The following is a 21,680-nucleotide window of genomic DNA, read 5'->3' as shown; positions in this document are numbered from 1 at the left end:
CGCATTAGTAATGTAAAACGTTATACAATTAATAAGAAAAAAAAAAACATACAGACGGGTCTGTGTTTTTTTTTTTACACTTGAATAAGTGAAAAAAAAGTAAAACATTTTTTTTTGTATTATTAATATTATTTGATATAAGAATGAATGTTTGAACTCCTTTGGCACTAAAGGAAGCCGGTTCTTTGAATGTTTGTAGAGGAGTCCAAATATGTCAAACCGATGGTCTGATGTATGATAGCAAAAATGTTATAATATTTATTTGATGTTTTATAATAAAAACTTTTTTTTATCAAGATGTAAATTTCACAATAAAATATTTGAAATGCTTAAAAATAATTATGGTTATTATTTTTTTTCATAATATATTTTGATATCCGGAACCACTTAATAAATAGGCCTGAGCCTCCCACTTCTATTCAGCCTGTTGTTGGCCACTTTGTTAGAGACACTGGCCCTTATATGATCGGAGCTTCCCTATGTGGAAAACAGACGTGGGATCTTTCAGTGCAGCATAAAATCAAGTACTTTTTCTGCGGATCAGTTTCAGCTTGAATCCACAGAAGGGAAAATCCAGAAATCTGAGCGACTTGTAATGAGACCTGGTCATCGGTGCTAGACTAGCCTGGGGATAGGATTTCATTGCCAACCCTGTGGGGTTTTCTCGTGCAGTGGTGTGGTGAGTATACAGAGATTGGTGTGATCGAGGAAACAATTAATCTCTGAAAGGGGTCAGAGGAGGATGTCAAGAATTATTCTGACAAACAGCTGATGTACAGTCCAGCAAATAGCAGTCAAATACAATGCTGATGTTTTGAGTCCCAATGCACTTCTAATTGTTCCTCAGCACGGTTGGGCTATAACAGCAGATGACTAATTTCAGCACCATGGCTGCCTAAGGGCTCAGTCAGACGGGCGTTTTTATGTGCGCATGTTTCTTGCGTTTGCGAGCCGCATCTATTAAGAAGCAATGCTTTTTAATGGCAGCGGTCATATGCCCGATATTTACCTGCACACAAAAGTGCGTAGCGGTAAATATAGGGCAGCAGATTTAAAAAGGCAAGTAACTGCGGCAACCGTCTTTTTGGATGTGAAACCCCTGGATGCTGTCACATCCAGGGGTTTCGCCTTGCTCTCAATGGGGCTGGCAGCAGCTGTGCCGACCCCATCGAAAACATACAATGAAGATCGCAATCCTCTCACACAGCTGTGACAGCTGTGGCACAGGAGCGCCATGTTCTCCCATTGAATTCAATGGAGACAGCGCTACAGCCGGCTCCATTAAAAGCAATGGGCTGCCGTCAAGCCCTGCAGTGATTTTCGGGCTCAGGCGCATCCAGCTGGGTCTTCTCCCTGCACTGCTCTGAAGTGCTTTCAGCAGGGCTGCCTCTGATTGGCTGAGCACTGGCTGAAAGGGCTGCCTCTGATTGGCTGAGCACTGTGACCAATCAGAGGCAGCACTCAGCTATTGAATGAAAGCACTTCAGAGCAGTTACACATTTTAGGGATGATTTTCAGGGAAGGGCTTATGTTTAAAGCCCTTTTCCGAAAATCACTGCAGGGCTTGCCGGCAACCCATTGCTTTCAATGGAGCCGGCTGTAGCGCCGGCTCCATTGTATTCAATGGGATAGCATTGCGGTCCTCTGCCACAGCTGTGACAGCTGTGGCAGAGAATTTCTTCATCTCTACAGGGAGTCCCCTTGTCACTGTACACTGTGACAATGCTGTCAGTGGGGCTGTTCTCTGTATGTCAGTGAGGCTGCCGCCGGCCCCATTGACCAAAGGTGAAACCCCTGTATGTGACAGCATCCAGGGGTTTTACATCCAAGGAATCCGCTGCTGCAACTGTCACAGCCACAGCAGGGGATAGCGAGCAGCGCATAAAGGCTTCCAAGGGAAATATGGGTGATAAAAAGAGCAAAACGCAGAAATATACAACATGCTGCGATGTTTCTTTTTTTATTTTCACGCAACAGCGCATAAGTGAAAACATTCCAAAAGGGAAGGAAACCATTGAAAATCATTGGTTTCATAATTCTGCGTTTTCACTCACTCTCGCATCATTCAAAAAACGTGCAATTTTCTAGCAAGTGTGAAGGCGGCCTCTGAGAAACAGAAAGAAGAGACTCCAGTGGGGAAAAAAGAGCACAAAGATTGGATCACTGGGCAGTGGAAAAACATCACCTGGTCAGATAAATCCAGATTACTGTTGCACCGTGCTGATGGTAGGGTAAGAATTTGGCGCAAACAGCATATAAATCTTGTTAAAATAAATAAATCTTGTTATTTGTATAGGGCCAATTCCACAGCGATTTCAGGTAATTTATTTATTACCCCCCAGCAAGCTGGGTACTCATTTTACCGACCTTGGAAGGATGGAAGGCTGAGTCAACCTTGAGATGGCAACCTGAGCAATGCAGGGATTAATCTCGCAACCTTCAGGTCGTGAGCGAGAGCTTAGAACTGCATTTCTACTGCCTTAACACTTTGCGCCACACGATGCATTAACCCTTCCTGTTAGCTGGCTAGAACATGTCAGTACCTCCGTCTAATTTGCAGAAGCTTCCTGTCCGTGTGGGCTAATATTCCAGCAGAACAATGTCAATACCTAGGGGGATCTACGCCACAACGAATTGCTACGAATTGCTGAAGACCAAAGAAGGTCCAATGCACTACTAAATGGGGGTCTCTAATAAAGTGGCCATTCATTGTATATCTGTTTTTGGGAAAGCTGATTAATAATGATCAGAATGACCATCTTTACAGCTTTCACCAAAACTCAGTAACATAGTATGTAAGGCCGAAAAAAGACATATGTCCATCCAGTTCAGCCTATTACCCCCAATGTTGATCCAGAGGAAGGCAAAAAACCCCAAAAAGCTAGAAGCCAACTCCACCATGAGTCTCTATCGAAAGGGTTTACCACCGGAGTATAAATTACGCTTTATACTGTATTTCTGGCATAGTGAAGGGTTTATTCATTACACTGGATTCCCTGAAGCTGTTTTTAATAATTGCAGAACATTCCCCACATTTCTGGCTCCGATCTGATATCTTCTTAATGGCCTTTTTGTTGTGGCTCCTTTGTGTAGTTCCTGTTGTGTGGTTACAGATTGCCGCGCACCTGAGGGGGTTAATAGAAGAAACGCGGTTTTATATTCTAAAAATGATCTATATACTGATAGAATGAAACATTGTTGATGTTCTGTTCCTCCCTATGAAGTACGCGCTACTGCTTATCCTCTGATCAAACACGGAAACAATCTGGATCTTTAACCCCTTAAGGACGAGACCCTTTTTTTTCCAGTTTTGATTTCTTTTTTCCCCACCACTTTCAAAAAAATGTGAACTCTTTTATTTGTTTATCGTCATCACTGTCTGAGGGCTTGTCTTTTGCAGGACAAGTTGTATTTTTAAATGCTACTATTTAAACCCCTTAACGCTCCAGGGCGTAAACTTACGTCCTTTTAGTTTTTCTACTAATTGATAAAACATTTTTAAACTAATTTCTACATTTTTTTAGTTCCCGTAGGGGACTTGAACTTGCAATGTTTTGATGGCTCCTGCAATATAATGTAATATGATAGTACTACATTATACTGGGATCTGACAGGTAGTTGATCAAGCCAAAGGTAATCAAGATAGGCAACTAGCCATGGCAGCCCTGGGGGCTTTCAAAAGGCCCCAGGCTGACATGCCAATGAAATGGCACCTCACAATCTCATTGTGAGGGGGTCATTTGGAGAACCCACAAAAATAATCGGCTGAGCGCTACCTCTGATTGGCTGAGCGCTGTGACCAATCACAGGCAGTGCTCAGCTCTCATTCAATGAATGGCTGAGCGCTGCCTGTGATTGGCTGAGCATTTAGCCAATCCGACACAGCCTTTTTGTGAGGATCAGTACAGTGCCAAGAGGGCAAGCGTCAAGACGCTCCGACCCCCGACAGTGCTGGAGAGGTGAGTGTATATTTTTTTGATTTTTCACACAAGCTAGGGATGATTTTCAGGAAATGGTTTATATTTCAAGCCCTTCTGGGAAAATCACTGCAGAGGTGAACATTGCGCTCCTCTGCCACAGCTGTGGCAGGGGACTCTTTACTCCCCGCAGGGAGTCCCCTTGTCACTGAACACTGTGACAGTGCTGTTACAGTGTTCAATGATGAGGGGACTCCCCGCGGAGAATATTTACACGCAGCATGGACCTTCCCGACACGTGGATGTCCTGTCTTTTGCAGGTGCGCGAATTTGCATGCCTGCAAAAGACGGACATGTGAACACACAATTGGAAACCAATGGTTTTAATAGACGCGCTGTTTTGTGCGCACATAGGTTCTCTTCTGACCTCACGCTATCCTCAGAGCTTGACTGTATGCCCTGTTGTGCTAAGTATCTCCCTGCCAAGATGTACAGTTATGCCCTGTGGCGGGAAGGGGTTAAAAGTTTCAGAACGCTTCATTATATAAGGACTAAACTTTAGTTCCGTGTTTCCCACCTCAGAGACCCCCAACAAGTCATGTTTTCAGGATTTCCTCAGTATTGCACAGGTGATGTAATTATTATCACAGGTGTTCTTCTATTCTGTAGGATATCCTGAGAACATGACCTGTTGGGGGTCGCTGAGGACTGGAGTTGGGAAACACTGCATTAGTTACATAAAAGTGGACAAAAGTTTGTAAGAGGGTCCTACTAGTCACTGCCTATATGAGCAATATCCATTTTTCTGGTTAAGGGTGAACATATCCTAGATGCAGACCATGAGGATGCTATGGGGTCCTTGAAGACAAGGGATCAGCCGCGGTCGGTTCCATGCCTTTTGTTACTGTGCAGGACTCCCCTCCAGAGGGACTATGTTATTACCTAACAAGGGGGGTCTAGAGTTGCTCAAAAGGTTCTTGCTGGCAAAACCTGGCACTATAATGGGGGCACATTTTGACTTTTTCTTTGGGGTCCTTCCTCTCACTACATCTAGAAGAATGAAAGAGATTAAACAGAGTATCAATACAAAAACTTCTGCAGCTCACGGTCCCCCCCTCCACCGCCCGTATATGATGAGTATCGTAGGTGCAGGAAGGATGTGGTGGGAATACACCGTTGCTCTTGAGGTCATTCCTGGCATATTTGCATTGTCTTGCTCAACGATTATGAAGAACAGAGGTAGTCATAACAGCAGGGAGACAACAGACAGTCCGCTTGTGATGGAGCGCACCTGGGCTACCTGTGGGCACCTTTACATCTGGGAGGTAATGATGTGGCTTCTTCTCCACTTCTCACCAGACATGTAATCAATGCAGTAATTGTTCCACGTCTCCAGGTACAAACTATGGAAACGCTGCTGGAATCAGATTAGTTTCCATCTGCAGACGGCTCACTTTTATACCGGATGGAAGAGAATGGCAGGAAGCACATCAAGAAACTGAGGTCTTTGCTCCGGCAGCTTGGTATTGCTCCATCGCCATGTGCACAGGCCTCAGCACAACGCAATTCATTCACAAACATCCCCCGATTTAAATGACTTTTTAGTTTAATGAGTTCCAGATGGGTTCTTCTTCCAATGGAGTTGCGCATCTTCTTGCGAAACGCATGCGCAAAATAAGGAAATGTGAACGAACTTACTGAAATCAACGGGTTCTATTCTCTGTGCGCAAATAAGCCCGTGTGAAGTAGCCCTTACACACATAGTACGTATGCACACTGACGCACACTTGCAGATACTTTTACATCTATATACATAGAATGCAAGCAAATATGTTTATATACCGGACAGAAAGTATATATACAGACCTGCATCCACTGCGCTCCCTCTCACAGGTTTAGTGGCAGGCTCTTGGCAGCTTCAAGAATGAATAGACCATTTTGTGGCCCCTCCCGGAGACCCGGGCCCTGAAGTCTTTCCAGTTCTACTGCCTGTACACTGTGGAGGAGTGCAGCGCTGAGCTTTAGGTTCTCATCCTTGCTGCCCCTCTCCTTGCACCATAAACCATTCACTCTGCATTTTGTTTCCTCCTCCGCGCTCCGCTGGCAGTGAGATATCTGCACTCATCTGTTTCTGTCTGCTCTACTCACACAGAAGAAGAGGAGTGCAGATATATCAGAGTGATAACCCCACAGAGGGGGTAAGGAACATGGTCATTATAGCACACACAGTTTTACTGTGGTAAGGGGGGTCTGTCAGCCCCCTGGTGACCCTGTGACCCTCTATAGCCACATCGCTGATCTTGGGGGGATATGTGATGCTCAGGCCATGCTTTTGTCACTGACTTACTCTTTCCTCTTCAGCTGTTGCAGGATGCCTCTCTTAGCCAGGTTCTGTTATGGTCGGACAGTATTACAAGCTGTTGCTGTCATGTTTACATTATTGCAAATTGGATCTTTCATAGCTCAATGTTGTATGGTGGTTCTCTTTTAGATGGCTATGTTATAGATCAGTGCTGCAGGTTCACTCTGTTATAGGCGCAAAGTTGCAGGCTGGTTCTGTGATGGATATAATGTTGCAGGTTGGTTCAGAGGCTGGCTCTTCTATAGGTGCAGTGTTGCCGACTGGTTCGGCTATAGGTGCAATGTTGCAGATTGCCTCTATTATGGGTGCTATTATAGAAAACCTGGATCTGAACCAGAAAAACATTGCTGTCATTCACAGCAATATCTATATTCTGCGAGGATGACGCTAAACACAAAATATTTTTTTTCTTGTTGCCTAGTGTAATAAAAGCTTCAACCTTCCCAGTCGGCATAAATAGTTGCTAGCCATAAGTTGCCCAATACCCTGTTTCCCCAAAAATAAGACACGTCTTATATTAATTTTTGCTCCCAAATATGCGCTGTCTTATTTTCAGGGGGTGTCTTATTTTTCAATGAAGAAGAATTCCCATTTATTGTTTAACAAAAAAAATGAACATTTATTACCGCATATACTGCACAGTACCGTAGTTGTCACCACAAACCAATATAGCTAGACAAACTGTGAAAACAAAGCAAAAATTACTCAATGACAGTCATGTCATCATCTTTTAGCACAGAAAATTTGCCTGACTCACATACAGGGCCACAAAAAATAAAAGTTGTAAAGTACCTGGCTCCCACACACTATCTGGAGACTGTAATGCTCACCCCCTAAGGCTGGAAATACACTCTGTGAGAACCCAGCCTTAAGAATCACACATATGGTTGCCTGACTCACACACAGAGCCATAAAAAAAAAAAAAGGGCTGTAATTTAAGTAACGTACCTGTCTGCAGACAGAAGTTCCTGTACCACTTGTAAGCAGGGATGGTATTGCAGCTTCCGGCCACCAGGGGGAGCTCATCACAGCAGACGTGTACAGCAGCAACAGAACGACAGTATGGAGTTTTCCAGCCAGCAAGGGGAGCTCACAACAGCACACTCGTACAGCACAGGAGGAGGTAGGAGACAACGGGGATGGCAGCAGGGGACAGGCCTCTCGACTTGCCTGCACACTTTAGTATGCCTTATTATCGGGGTGTGCCTTATATTTGCGATTTCTGCAAATTTCTTAATGTGTCTTACTTTCGGGGGTGCCTTATTTTCGGGGAAACACGGTAGCTACAGCCTTTTATATGATTTGTCAGGCTTATTTACACTAGCGTATATTGGCCAGCATTTTCACGGCCGGCCGATAGACACTTCGTTCTGAGCAAATCCCCGCTTTCCCTCCCCCTCACCGGCTCTCTGCTTCTTTCCTCCACTCCGTCATTTGCAATGGGAGGGTGTGTGTGTGTGTGTGTGGGGGGGAGCTTAGCTCTGCCCCCATCCCGCCCACTACCATTGTAAACCACTTGGAGGGGAGGAGAGAGACAGAGAGCCGGTGAGGGGAAGGGAACGGGGGGACTGCTCAGATGGAAACGTCTATTGGCCGGCCGTGAAAACTCCAGCCGATATACACTCGTGTAAATAAGTCCTAAACCACATATTTCTCTAGTCTTCATTGTGGGTTAACCCATTAAGGACCAGAGTGTTTCAGTCCTAAAGGACCGAACAACTTTTTAGTGATTTTACCCATGTGATGCTTTTATTGCTCTTTTTTTTCTTAGGGTGCCAACATTATTTTTGTTGGGTTTTTTTGTGTGACATAAAAGACAATTTTTTAAAATATGTTTCTTTACTGAATTTTTTTAAAAATGTTTTTGTTTTATTAGGGGTAATGTGTACAAAAAGTAAATTTTTTTTTAGTTTATAGTTTTTTATTTTTAAAGTATATTTATGCTAAAATAAAGTACAGGAATGGGTTCCCATTTTGTTTTGGACATTTAGATAAATAATTTGTATAGTTTCCCATTATAGGGCAGACATGAGGATGGTTTAGGTTAGTGTGGGTGGTGGGTAGAGATGAGCGAGCATACTCGCTAAGGGCAATTACTCAATCGAGCATTGCCCTTAGCGAGTACCTGCCCGCTCGGGAGCAAAGATTCGGCTGCTGGTGGCGAGCGGGGAGCGGCGGGGGAGAGCGGGGAGATCTCTCTCTCCCTACCCCCCCGCTCATGGCCGCAACTCACCTGTCATCCGCGCCGGCAGCCGAACCTTTTCTCCCAGGGAGATACTCGCTAAGGACAATGCTCGCTCGAGTAATTGTCCTTAGCGAGTATGCTGGCTCATCTCTAGTGGTGGGCTGTTTTCTTTACTTTTTATATTTGTATTTTATTATGCATATTTTAACTTACTTTTGCAACTTTCTGAATGCCTTATATGACATCTTGGGGGATATAGATGTTAAAAAAAAAAGTTGCAAAAATAAATTAAAAAATATATTTTTTTTTCTTATTTGACAGTTTTCAACTGTAGCTGGGTCATTCATTATTTCTTTTACCTTAAGATATACTACAGTGTGTCTATTTGTGTAAAGGTGACAACAGGGGTGCAGCCATATTCTTCGTCATTGATTTTTTATTGGATACTCAGGTTCTTATGATAAAACTCATACTATCAGCAGGCTGTAACAAATATTACCACCACCATCATCATCATCATTAGCAATAATTATACTTATTTATATATTTATGTATTATACTTATGCTACTCTAGAACTAACTGCAATATATTGCCAAAACATTAAAGAACCCGCAAACTTTCCAGCCGTGCATCGCCACATATGAAGAAAATGGCTTTTACAGTGTCTCTATGCTGACATCTGGTGGTGAGATGAGAATAGCATGTCTAGGTTTATTGATCACAGGAGGATAGTACAAGTGCACAACGACATCCTGATTGCTGTACGTGATTTTCGGGAGAAAAACTTTAATTATAAGCCATACTTTTTGAACTATTGTGGGTTCAGGATAGTGCGGGGGTGACAGATGGAGGTGGAGACAGCTCTAAAAAAAACAAAACATATAACTTTTATTGGTACTGAACTGAATTAAACTAAAGTTACCCTAAATATACTTCTAGCCCTTTTCCCCTCATGGCACCCATCTGGGTGAAACATGTCGGTGGGGAATGTTCAGTTTTTAGGCTCAGGATCAATCGCTGATCACTTTGTATCTTATGATCTTGGGATCCCCGTGTTATACCGTCTCTCTCTCTCTCTCTCTCTCTCTCTCTCTCTCTCTCTCTCTTTTGTTTCTAAGGGCAGCTTCATATGGGAATATTTGCGCAGACAAAAATTTTCTTGTGCAATACGCAGAGAATAGAACCTATTGCTTTCAATTAGTTCGTTCGCAATACCTTTTTTTGTGCACGCATTTGGGTTCTATTCTCTGTATATTGCACACGCAAATGCGCTCGTGTGAAGGAGCCCTTAGGGTAACTTTAGTTTGATTCCATTACATTGTTTTGCACATCAACGCACATCTTCTAACTCCCATTGTGCTCCCTACCAGCTAATGACAGTCCAAGCGTAACTCTAACCCCCTTAGTGATACTCCCCCAGTCTGTATACGTCCGTCATAGTCTCTCATAGTGTGCCCACTACTGTTTTCTCGGCATGGGGACAGCGCCCTCGAAGCCCATATAAATGGCCGCCGAATTGTACCTAGCAGGCCTGTGTCTAGACCTGCTGTGTCCGGCGCAGCTGCCACAATCCTGCTGTGTCTGTCTCTCCTGCTTCTCACTTGGGATGCAATTTTCCCAACTTTTATATAAGGGGAAGCGTGGCAACCACTGGTGTCGCAATAGCAGTTGCAATTGCAACCCATTCTCTAAGCTAGGGGGGCCCCGAGGCCCCCTGATCACTTATATCATTGTGAGGCTCCCCTGCACCCTCCGTCCGGTTAAACAATTAGTGCACAGTAACGAGTTTCACACACAGCAGCGCTGCACACAATCACACTCTGCTTGTTGCTCGACTCCTCCGGCTACAGCGCTGCATACTCTCACCTGCGGCCCATTGTTCAGTTTGGTCAGAGCATAGGATGACAACTCCGCCTTTTTCTGATGTCACAAAGGGAAGAGAAAATGGAAGGAGGAATCATGCCACACTGTGACCAAACCGAGCGACATGGCATGTAAGAAATAGTGCAGTTTTGGAATCGGAAGGGGCCTACAGTAGGTTTAGGTGGAGTACCGAGCAGTGGGGTAGACATCAATATGTCATCAGTTTTTATGGTAGGAAAATTCCTTTAACCTGCTTTTAGCCCACTAAGATCAGATCCTTACCATATACTGTGTATACTCAGCTTCCCTTTGTCATTATATAGAATGATAGTGCACATTGGGTGGGGGCAAATACTTTGTATAGTAATGTTGTAGATTTGCATGGTGCAGTTGTTAGAAATAGCAGGGAAATAAACATCAAGTTGAGGCAGAGTCCAATTTTGCAGCACAACAACACTTTACTGTACAGGAGTGAATTCATGGATGGTGTCCCGGCTTGGAGTCTCCTCTTCTACAGCTGATTCCACTCATGTGGTGCATCATCCCTCTGTGTCCATTAGGGGCTGAAACAGGAATTCCTTTTTACCCAGTGGCACTAATTCTGATGCTTTCTTCTTCACCTGGGACTCTGGCCTTCTCACCTAGCAGTGTCGAGGCTGAGGGAGACCTCCCTCCCCATGAGCTTTCATTGACTCGTCCCTCTCCGTCATTGCTGCAGCCATCTGTTCGGTCAAGGTAGATTCTCTCTTCCCACACACAAGTGCTCCGACTTTTTCTAATCCCCAGTAGGGAATTTTATACATGATTCCCTTTCCTGCACCTAGTCTCCAGACAGGGACACTGGGCCCTGGTCAGCATGCTCTTCTGCTGTAGACGGCAGACATGTCCAGTGCTCACCTCCAGCGGGAGAGAGGGTATACAGTATGCCATGCAGCACACGTTGCACTACACCACCTGAAATGACGCCATCTGGCACTTATAGTTGGGCACCTCCTACTGCCCCGGAGTGGGTGACACACTAGCCATGTCATCCTTGCATCATACAAAGGGGCAGCACCTAACGTTGCTCCTTCGGAAGGGAAATAGCAAAACAAGCTATAGGAGGGTGAAATTAGTCACATCACCACCTGTGTCATATAAGGCGGCTGCTCTGCTCATCTCCATCTTTTCCTTGGAGAGGCAGTGTCACTTCTATCCCCGGCAAAGGCTACTAACCAGAGAGAACAATGTTAGAGCGGCCTCACTGCTTGGCTTAAAAGCAATAACTTTTTTATTTTTCAGTTGATGGATCTGCGTGAGACTCTCTGGCAGGGTCTAATGGGCTTGAGATTATGGAAGACCTGGGGGGTACTGTTTAGAACTTTGGCTGCCATAGGAATCCATTGGCACCCACTGCCTTTGCTTATATCGTGGGGGTGGGGAGGGGTAACTGAGGAAGTCTCCTAACTCTCAAACCACTTAGATGCTGTAATTGCTATTGACTGCAGCATATAAGGTTTTAAATGGCCAGGATCAGAGGTTTCTCTGGTCCTGGCTATTAGAGCTGACCCAAGATGTCCTTAGACACCTGTGCTACTGCCAGCACGGGACTCCTACCTTGCCATTAAAAGGCATATGAGCAGGTGTAGAGCAATGTATCTATAACGGTGCAAGGAGCTTCATCATTAGGCAGTTGAGGATTGGAAGAACGTTCTTTGGAGTGAGGAATCACTCTACTCCATCTTCACATCAGATGGCTGTACCTCGGTGTGGAGGATCCTGGGGAACACCTTGTGCCTGAGTGTGTTGCACCAACAGGTAAGTACGGCGGAGGTTATGTTATAATCTAGGGATAGGTTACGTACCATGGTCTCGGTCTGTTGGTTGTAGTGACAAGAACCATGAACACTGAGCTGTACCCCGACCTTCTAGAAAATAATGTCCTGCTGACAATGTGACAATACTCTGGGAATGGTCAGCCATACTTCCAACAACACAACGCACCTTGTCACAAATCCAACTCTGTTTTACATTGGTTTGAGGATATGGATGTTCCACAATTGGATCAGTCTGCACAACCTGAACCCTACCGAACATCTTTGGGATGAACTGAAGAGTTGGGTCACGAAATACAAGCAGCGTCCATCTTCTTTGGGAAAACTCGTCAGCCATTTGCAGGATGAATTGAGGGAAATACCAGCGTAAGTGCATCAGATGTTAGTAGAAAGTACGCCACAGAGGGTATCTGATGTCATTAGGGTCAAAGGAGCCCCACTAAGTACTAACATATAGAAATAAATACTACTTTTGATTCTTGTTCAATTGTCCAATCACTTTTGGTAGGATGGTGTAGTTTTCCCTCAGGACGCCAGACACACTGATGACAGCTACATTATCTTTCCTGCTTTACAATGAAATTCAGTGCTGATCAGCGACCAGTTATTATAAAGCTCATGTGGGGAATTCATATGGCTGCTAGAAAAGAATGAATTCCATAAGAAGAGGGCATGAGGGGCCATACATACATTAAAACGCAGTTCCAGCAGTTCTTGCCTGTGAAATGGACCTTAACATCTTTGTATCTCGGATGACTATTATTTGGATGATATGAAACTTATCAGCGGTTCTTCGACCTGCTGTGAGGGGACTTCACTGTATGCTTAGGATTCATTCTTGCAACATCGTTAGCATTCCATTAATTGCTAATTATTTTGGCAAGGTTTGTCTTGTAATGCAAAATGCTTATGAATGAGATGGAGTCCGCTGTAGCATTTTATTATATGGCCTCAGCACTTTGTACTAGATGCGCCATTCTGTTTTTTTTTTAACATAAACAAATTTCTTGAGCAAAAATATTTTTAAATCAGCAAAAAAAATAAAAAAATTCATACATTCTATGGCAAAAACAAATTGGGCCTCTTTCACACGGCCAAGAAGCACGCAGTAGATCTGTGCGTTGCGAGACGAACGTGGACCCCATTCTTTTGAATGAAGTTATACACATGAGTCCAGCGTGGTCTATCCTTTCACATTCTTCAACACACGTTGTGCATTGTTTTCAATGGGACAGTAAAAGATATCGCACGGCGTGTGATGTGTACACAAGTGCGAAACACTCACCAATCCTCTAACGTGGCTGGAAGCCGCACCGGAGGATCCACATGAACGCCGGGACCCACGATTTGCAGGAGAACACTGCCCAGAGCTTTATAACTTCCTCTGCCACCTTGGCGTCTTCCCCAGTACACCCTGGTGTCATTTTTCTCTCCGAGTAAGTGACATACTCAACTGGGTTTTGGGTCTAGTGATGCTTTGTGAGCTGCACAGTGTGTTTTGGGGCTAAGGGATGCTTTGTGAGCTGCACAGGGTGTTTTGGGGCTAGGGGATGCTTTGTGAGGTGCGCAGTGTGTTTTGGGGCTAGGGGATGCCTTGTGAGGTGCACAGTGTGTTTTGGGGCTAAGGGATGCTTTGTGAGGTGCACAGGGTGTTTTGGGGCTAGGGGATGCTTTGTGAGGTGCAAGGGGTGTTTTGGGGTTAAGGGATGCTTTGTGAGGTGAGCAGGGTGTTTTGTGGCTAGGGGATGCTTTGTGAGGTGCACGGGGTGTTTTGGGGGCTAGGGGATGCTTTGTGAGGTGCACAGTGTGCTTTGGGGCTAGGGATGCTTTGTGAGGTGCACGGTGTGTTTTGGGGCTAGGGGATGCTTTGTGAGGTGCACGGGGTGTTTTGGGGGCTAGGGGATGCTTTGTGAGGTGCACAGTGTGCTTTGGGGCTAGGGGATGCTTTGTGAGGTGCACGGTGTGTTTTGGGGTCTAGGGGATGCTTTGTGAGGTGCACAGTGTGTTTTGGGGCTAGGGATGCTTTGTGAGGTGCACAGTGTGTTTTGGGGCTAGGGGATGCTTTGTGAGGTGCACAGTGTGTTTTGGGGCTAGGGGATGCTTTGTGAGGTGCACAGTGTGTTTTGGGGCTAGGGGATGCTTTGTGAGGTGCACAGTGTGTTTTGGGGCTAGGGATGCTTTGTGAGGTGCACAGTGTGTTTTGGGGCTAAGGGATGCTTTGTGAGGTGCACAGTGTGTTTTGGGGCTAGGGGATGCCTTGTGAGGTGCACAGGGTGTTTTGGGGCTAGGGGATGCTTTGTGAGATGCACAGTGTGTTTTGGGGCTAAGGGATGCTTTGTGAGGTGCACAGGGTGTTTTGGGGCTAGGGCATGCTTTGTGAGGTGCACAGTGTGCTCTGGCTAAGGGATGCTTTGTGAGGTGCACGGGGTGTTTTGGAGGCTAGGGGATGCTTTGTGAGGTGCACAGCGTGTTTTGGGGCTAGGGGATGCTTTGTGAGGTGCACAGTGTGTTTTGGGGCTAGGGGATGCTTTGTGAGGTGTAAGGGGTGTTTTGGGGTTAGGGGATGCTTTGTGAGGTGCACAGTGTGTTTTGGGGCTAGGGGGTGCTTTGTGAGGTGCACAGTGTGTTTTGGGGCTAGGGATGCTTTGTGAGGTGCACAGTGTGTTTTGGGGCTAAGGATGCTTTGTGAGGTGCACAGTGTGTTTTGGGGGCTAGGGGATGCTTTGTGAGGTGCACAGTGTGTTTTGGGGGCTAAGGGATGCTTTGTGAGGTGCACAGTGTGTTTTGGGGCTAGGGGATGCTTTGTGAGGTGCACAGTGTGTTTTGGGGCTAGGGGATGCTTTGTGAGGTGCACAGTGTGCTTTGGGGCTAAGGGATGCTTTGTGAGGTGCTCGGGGTGTTTTGGGGGCTAGGGGATGCTTTGTGAGGTGCACAGCGTGTTTTGGGGCTAGGGGATGCTTTGTGAGGTGCACAGGGTGTTTTGGGGCTAGGGGATGCTTTGTGAGGTGCACAGGTCGTTTTAGGTTCTAGACCAGGGGTGTCAAACTCATTTTCACAGAGGGCCACATCAGGCTTATGTAAGACAGCGTATTTGCGTACATAATATGCAGTGAATAGAAGCCATTGATTTCAGTGAGTTCATTCACATGTTGTATATTTTCACATAGCATGACTTATTTTGTTGCGTACTGCGCACCGCAATAGGCCATTAAAGTGAATGGGTCTCGCAAATACGTGTTAAATGCGCAGGAAACCTATGTATTCACTGCATATTTGCGCACCATCTCATTGGGCTCATCTGCGCTCTTTTTTGCTTGCCCAAATTTGCAGGCATAAGCGATTTTCAATTGCACAAATACGCAGCGTATTTATGCGACTGAAATATGATTACGCTTGTGTGAATGAGCCCTAATAGTGACCCCCACAGCGGCCCCAGTAATAATATTAACCCTCCCCTCAGCAGCCACCATTAACCCCCCCTCAGCAGCCACCATTAACCCCCCCGGCAGCCGCCACTAACCCCTCCCAGCAGCCACCATTAACCCCCCCCCCCCCAGCAGCCACCAATAACCCCTCCTCAGCAGCCACCAATAACCCCTCCTCAGCAGCCACCAAACCCCCCCTCAGCAGCCACCAATTACCCCCTCCCCGCCCCCAACCCATATACTTACCTCCTCCGCTCGCGCTGAGCCCGGATGCGCACTGACGTCAGTGTGTGTGCCACCACGCATATTACCACTTTCCACCCCACTTTTGCCCTATTCAGCAACCTGAACCATTAACCCCCCCTCAGCAGCCACCATTAACTCCGCCTCAGCAGCCACCAATAACTCAGCCTCAGCAGCCACCAATAACTCCCCCTCAGCAGCCACCAATACCCCCCCAGCAGCCACTAATAACCCCCCTCAGCAGCCCCCAATAACCCCCCCTCAGCAGCCCCCAATAACCCCGCCCCCAGCAGCCACCAATACGCCCCCCCCAGCAGCCACCATTAATCCCCCCTGCCCCCAACCCATATACTTACCTCCTCCGCTCGCGCTGAGCCCGGATGCGCACTGACGTCAGTGTGTGTGCCGCCACGCATATTACCATTTTCCACCCCACTTCTGCCCTATTCAGCAATTCCAACAACCTGAATCATTAACCCCCCCAGCGGCCACCATTAACTCCCCCCTCAGCAGCCACCAATAACCCCCCCCCTCAACAGTCACCAATAACCCCCCCTCAGCAGCCACCAATACCCCCGCAGCAGCCACTAATAACCTCTCCAGCAGCCCCCAATAACCCCCCCTCAGCAGCCACCAATAACCCCCCCTCAGCAGCCACCAATAACCCCCCCTCAGGAGCCACCATTAAATCCCCGCCCCCAACCCATATACTTACCTCCTCCGCTCGCGCTGAGCCCGGATGCGCACTGAGGTCAGTGTGTGTGCCGCCACGCATATTACCATTTTCCACCCCACTTCTGCCCTATTCAGCAATTCCAACAACGTGAATCATTAACCCCCCCCAGCGGCCACCATTAACTCCCCCCTCAGCAGCCACCAGTAACCCCCCCCTCAGCAGTCACCAATAACCCCCCCTCAGCAGCCACCAATAACCCCCCAGCAGCCACTAATAACCCCTCCAGCAGCCCCCAATAACCCCCCCTCAGCAGCCACCAATACCCCCTCCCAGCAGCCACCAATAACCCCGCCCCCAGCAGCCACCAATACGCCCCCCCCAGCAACCACCATTAATTCCCCCTGCCCCCAACCCATATACTTACCTCCTCCGCTCGCGCTGAGCCCGGTTGCGCACTGATGTCAGTGTGTGTGCCGCCACGCATATTACCATTTTCCACCCCACTTCTGCCCTATTCAGCAATTCCAACAACCTAAATCATTAACCCCCCCCCCCAGCGGCCACCATTAACTCCCCCCTCAGCAGCCACCAATAACCCCCCCCTCAACAGTCACCAATAACCCCCCCTCAGCAGCCACCAATACCCCCCCAGCAGCCACTAATAACCCCTCCAGCAGCCCCCAATAACCCCCCCTCAGCAGCCACCAATAACCCCCCCTCAGCAGCCACCATTAACCCCCCCGCCCCCAACCCATATACTTACCTCCTCCGCTCGCGCTGAGCCCGGATGCACACTGACGTCAGTGTGTGTCACCACGCATATTACCATTTTCCACCCCACTTCTGCCCTATTCAGCAATTCCAGCAACCTGAACCATTAACCCCCCAGCAGCCACCAATAACCCCCCCAGCAGCCACCATTAACCCCCCCTCAGCAGCCACCAATAACCGCCCCCTCAGCAGCCACCAATAACCCCCCTCAGCAGCCACCAATAACCCCCCCCCCTCGCCCCCAATCCATATACTTACCTCCTCCACTCGCGCTGAGCCCGGATGCACACTGATGTCAGTGTGTGTGCCACCACGCATATTACCATTCTCCACCCTACTTTTGCCCTATTCAGCCATTCCAGCAACCTGATTGGTTGTTTTGGGTTGGCTGATTCACCAAACAACCAATCAGGTTGCTGGAATCGTTGAATAGGGCAGAAGTGGTGTGGAAAATATTAATATCCCTTCATCCCCGCCACGGCTGTCACAGCCGCAGTAGAAGATCGTGATGTTGTCCTATTGTTTTTAATGGGGCTGGTGCTGTTGCCGTCAGCCCCATTGAGAACATATGGAAACCCATGGATGTAACAGCTTTGCACCCCTGCGGAGCTGAAGGAATCCCCTGGCGCAGCTGTCAGAGCCGCAATCTTTTACTGGAGCAGCTGCACTTTTTTAAGCAACATGCTGCTCCAGTGAATGCGTGATTTTCGGGTCTTCTGCGCGTGAAAAATTGTGCGTTCACGTAATTTTTCATGTACATAATTGCAATTTTTAAACGCGCCTATTCTGCACGGAAATGACTCTTGTGTGAATGAGGCCTTAGGGTGTGCATATTAATGCAACCACATTTTCCTTTTTTGGCCCCTCTAAAAATTTTCAGTTTTTTTTCCAATAGAATTGTACAGATAATGGGACATGTTGAAGGTGGAAATAAATGTGAAATGATTCCTCTTTGTCAGATTTTTCAACATGAAAAAACAGGGCATTTTAACAGGGGTGTGTGCAGTTATTATATCCACTGTATTTATTTGTGTATTTGTACTCTACGTGATGTGTATATACAAGGGGTGGACAAGAATATGGAAACACCATACGAAATGCATGGGATTTTAAAACTGAGCTGTCCTTTCGACCCCTGCTTGGCGGAGAGCTTTCCCACCAAATTTGTGTTTACTCCACCTCTTGCCCTGCTCTGGGTGGTTTTGGGAGCAGCTGGTGACAGCAGCTGAGTGGCTCAAACCTCTGACCAATGGAACCTTGTTGCTCGGGCAGATGTTCACTTCTGCCCAGCAGCATCTGTGTCATATTACCTCTACTTAAAATAAGTTTTCTATCATGTCTTATTGAAATATGATTTATAATCCCATACAACTTAAGGCATGCATTTCGTACAGTGTTTCCATATTTTTGCCCACCCCTGTATGTCTGTATATATGTGTAATTCACGTGTGTGTATATGTATGTGTTCCGGCCACTGCTCATGATCAACAGCCTCTCTTTCCTCCCCCTGTCGTTAGCAATTAGTGGTCCTTCCTTGAGTCACTTGCAGCAGATGCCGCATCCTATTCTCCTGCCTTTTAGCTGTCACCCCTGTTCAAAGTGTGTGTGTCCAGTTTGCCCCTTAAAGGGCCAGCGCACAGTCAGCTTTTCAGTCCCGATCCAGATGAGCTCCAGAATACTTAAGACACTCTCCCTGGAAGGTGCCTGAGCAATTAGTCTCCTACAGTGCTAAAGTGCTATGGCGTTCCTGTCTGACTTCCTATCTGATTTTACTTGTTCTTGTCCTACTTTGCTGTCTTAGTTTTCTCCTCTACTGACCTCGTCTTGTTCATGCTTGTGTACCAAAATTGAAACTTTTAGACACCGGAAAACTTGCATCCGGGGCTTCATAAATAGACCCATTGTGTATTTAAAGAAAACCTGCCGAGGAACGTGAAAAAGCTGTAAATATGCAGTTGACACCCAACATGTCTGGCTAATATATGAAATGGTAATCCACACAGGTGCGCGATGTGAAAAAAACAAGAGTACCCTTCGAACCTTCTAGAATAAGCAGATATTTCCTGAAGGAACGTTCTGTAGACCTCGTATCGTCTTCCCTCCTTTCTGTGATATTCTAATTAAGAAAAGTTCACAGTTAAAATAATTGGTTTATCAGAACTGTGTAATGCTGCAATGCTTCACAATAGCCGCTGCTCAATAATTCACATGCAATTAATGGCCCTTGCTCGTTTTTTTTTTTTAAGTCCATTAGCCTGGGGGAATACACTGATGAGGGCCCCGTGAGAGTCAGGTTTTATGGGGCATTGAAATGATTTTTTGTACAGGGATAATGCAAAACTACATCGGTAAACACAACTTTATTTTGTTTAGTTTCATGCTCTGTTTCCTCCCATTTGTACGGCTGCACAATTCTTCTCTCCGTGCGATAAGATCTCTCTTTGCTTTCAATTGTAACAAACAAATTACCGAGTACGAGCCTCGTAGTCCTTCCTTCCAGCATCTTAGATTAGAAGGGGACAACAGAAAGTGGCTCTAAAAAGTAATATGACGTAAACAAAGAAAAGGGCTTTTCTGGAAATGGGTGCACAATAAGACAGTGTCGTTGTTCGTCGCCACCAATCAAATTGAATTTCTGAATAGACCATAGGAGCTAAAAGTTGGTTCCTATGGGTGGGGGTGTGCACAGTAATCATAGGGACTCCTGAGCATCTAAAGGCTCCAATACATCTTCTACATATTGTTAAAGAGGTTCTCCAAGACTTTTAAACTGATAGCTAGCTTTAAGTGAGCTGAAACAGTAGAACTGTGTTGTGGGTCAAACTTTGGTAAAACCTGAACCTCGGGCAGTTTGTCTTAGCCACACCCCCTAAAGAAAAAGTAAGAGAAAGAAGTAGAAAGAAGAAGGAAAAAGAAGAAGGATCAAGAAGGATAATAAAGAAAAACAAGGAGAAGGAAACAGAAGAAGTAAAAAGACAGAAGAAAGGAAAGGAGAAGAAAAAAATGAAGGAAGGAAAAGGAAAGCTAATCCCTTTCTTTCTTCTTATTTTTTTCTTCATCTTCTTTTCAAAAGTTTGCTCATCTCTACTGATGTCTTATCTTTAGGATGGTTCATCAATATTGGACTAATTGGGGTCTGGCTCTTGGCACAACAGGTGTAGTGGCCCAGAGTTAATGCCCCCCCCCCCCCCCCATAAGTATGAATGTGTTTGTCTTGTACATTTGTATTGTCAGTGTCTTTTATGTGTGTACATCTGTGATGTCTATTGCACCTCTGCAGCACGGAATGGGTTAAAATCTGGGTTATGTCTGGAAAATGTATCTTGTTGTGTGCCATTTGGTCATGTTTTATATATGTGTATGCAAGGATGCTGTGCAAGTCAGTCTGAGTCTACGTCTTCATCTGAAGATGGGTCTGAGCCTATGTCTAGGACAGTCAATGCGAGTCTGCAAGTTAGTTGGAGTAAGAACCTCTTAGTGAGTAGGAGAAACTGCGCCTCATCCTACGAGGACTCCCAGGATGGAAGAGGCTGTGCGATGGCCGGATGTGTACCTTGGACATTATTCACCAAGGCCTCCCTGCCATTAATATGGAGGGCTGTGAGAGAGTGAGAGGAACCGCCATGCAGCACTGAGTGCTACGCCTAAATGTGATTGTTGACCGGTAGAGAGCTGGAGAGAGAAGGAGAGTAGCCGGCAGCAGAACCCCACAGATAACTGAGACTGTGGATTCTTCTGCCATCCAGTGAATCCTCCCTGTCACACCACTATTCTGTAGGCATCGGGAGTATGCTGGCTGATGTAGAGTTTATGGGCTGTAAATAAGTTATTCAATTAAACGAGCTCAACTGACCTTCCCGGTTTGCTGTGAAACGTTAACCCTGTGTGGGGACTCTTTATTAACAATGTCTGGAATCACCGCAGAGGATGGAACAGTGGCGTCACGAGTGACAAAAGGACTTAAGATAAATTGCGTATTGGGTTACCCTGTAAAGCTCCCCCACCAGTAACTCCCGTGCTACTCCTGGGGGGAGATGGTAGAGCCCCGTGACAAGGCCTCAATGTACCCCGCTATCTCCTTGGCTGTGGGCCCGCTCCGCAGACGCTGCACAGGCAATCAGTGGTTTGAAGGATCCGCCTTTAGCAGCAGTTGTGCCCCATTTTACAGCCTCATCCCATTAACGTGAATGGCACTGAGCTGTAATACAAGCCACAGGAGTATGGAGGGCGGTGGTAGAGTCATGATCCCAACAACCCCTTCCCATTTCCCGAGACAGTCTCCTATCCAATGAAATTCTGAGGCCAATCTCAGTAGATACTAGTAGGTGTGCACTCTGCTAGGGATGAAATGTCATCAGGCCTGCTATAGGAAAGGGTAGCATTGCGGACACTGATATTGTAAAACATCCGAGTTACGGACTAT

Source organism: Eleutherodactylus coqui, chromosome 11 (genome assembly GCF_035609145.1).
Source record: "Eleutherodactylus coqui strain aEleCoq1 chromosome 11, aEleCoq1.hap1, whole genome shotgun sequence".
Lineage (NCBI taxonomy): Eukaryota > Metazoa > Chordata > Amphibia > Anura > Eleutherodactylidae > Eleutherodactylus > Eleutherodactylus coqui.
This window is presented reverse-complemented; position numbering follows the sequence as displayed.